Here is a 5,371-nt window from a genome sequence, read left to right as displayed (position 1 = left end):
GGAGCTGGATGTGAAAAATGAATAAAGGTTAATGATATAAGGCCAAAAGAAAGATGGATACTTCTAAGATAGCTTTTCATTAAATTAAAATTTGGCTTGAAACCCAGAAGTCTGTTCATGTTGGGACCTTGACATTTTAATGTTGGAACAGGTGATCTTTGGGGTCACTGCTCTGTAGCAGGACCAGCCAGGTTGTTGGACCTTATTAAGACGGAGTGTTTTTCTCCTGGCTCTGAGGTTGGTCCCTAGGGGTCACCGAATGTGAAATTTGGCTTCGTCTTTAAAGGCTGCAGTCATGCTGACTTCACAAAGTTTTATTGTTGTTTGCAGAGGCTGCCAATGGGGGGAGGTTTTTCTCTCTTACCAAAGGCAGTTTGCCCAGTCAAAGTCTTTGCCTTAGGTAGACGACTGGAGGCTGAACAGGTGCTGTTCTCCGAGGATTCAGGAGATGGTAATGTGCCAATATAAGCTTGCATGTGCAACAAAAAAACTAAACAAAAAAAAGTGGTGGCATGTGGATGAGTTTTCTCTGATGCTATACAGGCAATCGCTTTTATTTAGTTGTGAATCTTTCATTCTTCTTCTAAGGTTAGCTGTTAGCAGACCTTCCCAAAAAGCAGTATTATTCCTTCGCTATTTCGAAGGCTTACACAAGCTCAATCACGGCCCATGTGGAGAAAGCACAAGCTTTTATCTGTTGTGTAACTCTGTAGTTTACCGGCTACGTTATGAACTGTGAAGTTTTCCATTGTTGTGGAGGTGAATGTGAAGTAGCGAGGTCAGGTGGAAGAAGACGCATTAAGGTGGAGGATAGCAGAGAGGCTCACCAGGCAATTATAACTAGATTAGGTGGAGATTTGAGATGTGAGAGATATTGTTCTTGGATGCTCATGCACACAGACAGACCAATCTTGCCCTCTCCCACTTACTCACCTACACACAAACACAAAGCCCTTTAATTTTCTTCGGCATATTGGAAGACAGAGGTAGCCGGTTGTCTTAACAGACATGTTGGCACACAGAAGCCAACCAACCAGTCACAAATACAGATGATCTAGAAGCCATGAGAGTGAAGAAGTGTCTCTAGTCCTACTTGGTACCACATACTGTTCACAACAAAGCTGTGTGAGTTTTAGCTATCTTTGGTGTTTTCCTCCGCCTCCCCCCTGTGCTCACACTTGGTTGTTCTGAAGATTGCCGTCTTGGGAAAATTTTTGTAGAGCATGTTTTACAGTAAAGAAGCAAAATCATCACAGTAACGGGGGTGCACAGGATATTGAATAGCAGGACAAGGCAGTGTCTATTTGAGGCAAGTCAGAGACACCTGGGACGAGACAAACTCATGTCTGCAGCAGTCTCGTCTTACTAAGTTATATCTCTCCACCTAGAGGTTTAATAAATAAAGGTGAGCCTTAGGGTGATAATAACTTGGCATATTGTTTTCTTCCAGGATATGATTTTTGGCAAATCAACCAACATTATCCGCCAGTGCCTGGTTTCATTTGACCAAATTAATAAATAACAAATTCCTTAGAATGACATTAGAAGCTATGTTTTATATTAATACCACAATTAATCGCTCGCACCAGAAGTAATTTAATACCATCCCATCAACGTGTCATAATGAAAGATACGTGGCCTGCGTGCATCTCTAGAGCAGACTAAATGTTAAATGTTGATTCAAGTCCATTTGTCATTTTCCCATCACTCTACATGTGACTCCTGAAGCAGTGTGTACACACACTATCAGCATTAGCATTGAGAAACGACTGTATTAAGTCATATCTGAAACGCCGCCGCGCGTTAGTCAATTAAAGGGTTAATGACCTGTCACGGAAGAAGGTTCAATCTTAGCCGGCACTCACAACTTGCGACGCCGGCCAACCTTTAATCTGAGCCACTTAAATATGCATGAGCCCTCCCCGCGGGGCTTTAATGGCCCTTAGTTCCTCCCCCAACTGAACCGACACCCCTGTTTGATAAATGAGAAAGTGCATGTTGCATTACCAAAACAGCGCTTTGTTCAAGGTTCTGGAATTGATGGGGGGGAAAGAATCTATTTCAGCTGCTTTTAGGGAGCCTCCCCTAACCTTATTCATAATGAAAAGAGAGAGTGTTGGTTTCTGTGTTGTCTGAATGCAGATATTAGCAGATTGCAGCGCTAAAGTTTAGTTTAACAGCATATTACTAGATGGAATTTAAAATTAAATGTATGCAGACAGCTCAATGGTCTCGAGTCGTATCCCCCAGTGTAATAGTGTAATAAAGGGGCAGCTGTATAGCCGTGGTTAGGGATGTCACTGGACTGACGGGTAGAAAATCAGTCTGGGTCACTTTTTATTTGCATATCAGCTGACACACATTACACCTATATCAGGAAATAATACGACACGTCGGTATTAATATTCTGGTTGGCCTGGAAGTTTTGGTTAGGAGCGCTCGCATTTTATTCTCATCAGGGACTCAAGACATCGAAGTGGAGATCGCCAGAGTTCTTGTCGTACTTGTGTTGAATATGTTCTGTTAGCCTCGATTGGCAGACACTCGTCTCGAAATATAAATGCTTTTAGGATGAGATTGCAGCCTTTTGTCTGACTGAGAGTGGGAAGTTATTATTTTAACTGCGCGTCAAAACATTTCTTGTGCTTCAACCGAACACCTACGGTTTATAACGATCTCTTGTCAATGCTCTTCCTTCCTCACTCCAACTCTCCTCCTAACTCTCTCATGTACCCGATGGCCCGAGAATATATTGCTGTCCAAAGGCATTTCTCTTATTTCCGGATCAATTGAGAACATATGGATATCCTGAGAATGACAGATGCACGGCCATTCAGTTATTGTAAACACGCCAATAACGTCAATGATGGGAGGCTAAGCGGCAGAGGTCGCTCGGATTGTCTCTAAACAAGTCAATAATGTTTATTTAAGAGACTGAAGTGGGCCGCGTGCAGCCCTTTGTTCCTCCACAGATCCATTTCCATGCACAGATGAAATCAATGGCGAAGTGAGCTTATGTAATTTGAAGATGAAGTCAGTGGTTTGCCCATGTTTTTTCAATTTTCACACTGACCTCACACAGATCCCCACTAGAATTATAATGGAAAATGCGGAATGGTTACCGTGTTACAGTGTAGGGGACAAATCTCATTGCACTTTGGAAACAAGGTCATCCACTAACCTTCTGTCTCCAGCTCCAAAGCAAACGCTCAGAAGGACAGGACGCCATTACCGGCTCCCCGAAGGGGGTATCAAGTCGAATCCCAGAGGGCTTGCATGTATACACACACACACAAGAGAAGTGTCCCACAGACAGATGAGCTGGAGCTTTCCCTCTTCGACACACACACACACACACACACACACACACACACACAGTCACAGTCATGTCCACACTCCCCTCAAATCCCGTGACCTCACCTCAATTAGCGGGAGACATCTTTGTTTGGGTTGCCGTGCCTAATTAGCGCGGTTCACCACAGAGCAAGTGCTCGCTGAAATTCATTTATCAAAGGGTTGGGACGATGCTTCATGTCGCACCATTAGGATTACAATCTCTCTCATCATCTCTGCGGCTCGTTTCATGAAGCCATTTGACAGTTCTGAGGGAGAGGGCGAGGGACGGGGCCTAGCAGCGCTACGAGGCGACGGACGGACGGAAAAAAGGAAGGAAGGCAACACCGCGTAACACAGAATGCTAGAGAGAGAATACATGTGGATACTGAGTGAAAGCGACAAATTGTGTTAGCGGGAGGTATGAGGGATAGTGCAAATAGATCAGATGAAATGAGTGATGTTTTAGAAAGTGGCAGATGGATGAAGAGAGAGTTGAGCAGTGAAAGGCCCAAAAATGAGGAAGGAAAAAACCTCATGGGTATTTAAACTGAGGTGCAATGTTTTACTCTGAATCTCTCCCACCGAGTAAGAGCTTAATGGCACTTTTTATACCCACGCTACCTATAGAGGCCACTGCAGCCTTCAACATGCAACTCATATTCAAAGCGTTCTCAAGACACACACACATTTTCTCACAGCCTCTAAGCCATAAATGTCAATATAAAAAGCAATGTTGGCACATCTCCCTCTCTAACTCTCTGTTGCCGTGTGCCTCGGTTTTGCTCCCTCCTTTTAGTAAAAGAGAATTGTTTATCTAAATTGCTGGAGGATATTGTGAATCATTTTTCAGAACGTTATCATTTGTTATTTTTCACATGGTGTGCAAATGGATGCAAGGCTAAGGGACGGGGGTGGCGGGCGCGCAGGGATGAAGAGAGACAACCATCAGACTATCAATCACCGCAAAGTAGCCCGCAATGACAAGTAGAAGGTCTCTGGCATTTTTGACTGACTTGATTGATGTGTTTTTGAAGTGCAGGGGGAGAAGGTGTCAAACTTCCTTTCTGGCGTGGAGCGGATAGATCACACATCACTCAGCTGCGCTCAGTCAGCAATATACCTTTAAACGCGTTACGTGGCTCTTCCTCAGGTGTTTCCCAATGAAAGAATCAAGGAGCAGTTTGAACATGCTAGTGTGTTTTAACAGTGGGATCTTGCAGCAGTCAGTCAAATTCTCTTTTTTTGCTTTACATTTATTTACTGAAATGGAGGTCATTAGAATATGTAGTCAAATTGAGCGATTTGTGGAATTAACTTTGTGTCTTTTACAAGTTTATTATGAAGTTTTAATGCTGTGTGAGGTTTCCCAGATGAGCGACAAATTGCAAGGTTTTCTATTAGCCCACAGATGTGACTTTCAAATGCTTTCAGCTATGCACCATTAAGTTGTGCTCTACTTTAGCCCGAGCTGTACGTTGAAGGTCTGTTCCCCCTTCACATTCTGTGATTTAATTGTATCCCTTTTTCTCATTTTGTGCTATACCCTTTATCTAAGTAACCCAAATGTAGAGGTTGTACGCTTGTTGACCTGGAGTCAATGATAAACTGACTATAAGTTGGTGGTCAAAGGTCACTGTGATCCAACCAGACACATTTTAGCTTTAACTCGATACGTGGAATGTTAATTATGACAAACGATTCAGCCGAATGTCTAATACTGTACCGTACAAATAATGAAGTGATGATATTGTACATCGAAAAAGATTGACTTCACTGCGACATCTTAATGTTCTCACAAAACATTTAGAGTTATTTGAGTGTCTATTTAAAATACATGGTATTTGTTTGTTTCCATGTATGATTTATTGTATAGAAAAATAAATATATGGTTGAAATATAAGCTGTGTGAATTAGTGTTTGGTCCAAGGATTGGATACATCAGTTCTCCATGGAGCCAAAACATCATGTTACATCAAATTAAACATACTGTAGTGATTGATTTCAGTGTGTGAACAACCACACTGGAAACTCTGAC

The sequence above is a fragment of the Mugil cephalus genome, chromosome 22 (genome assembly GCF_022458985.1).
Source record: "Mugil cephalus isolate CIBA_MC_2020 chromosome 22, CIBA_Mcephalus_1.1, whole genome shotgun sequence".
Classification (NCBI taxonomy): domain Eukaryota; kingdom Metazoa; phylum Chordata; class Actinopteri; order Mugiliformes; family Mugilidae; genus Mugil; species Mugil cephalus.
The sequence above is the reverse complement of the archived record's forward strand: the minus strand, read 5'-3'. Positions refer to the sequence as shown.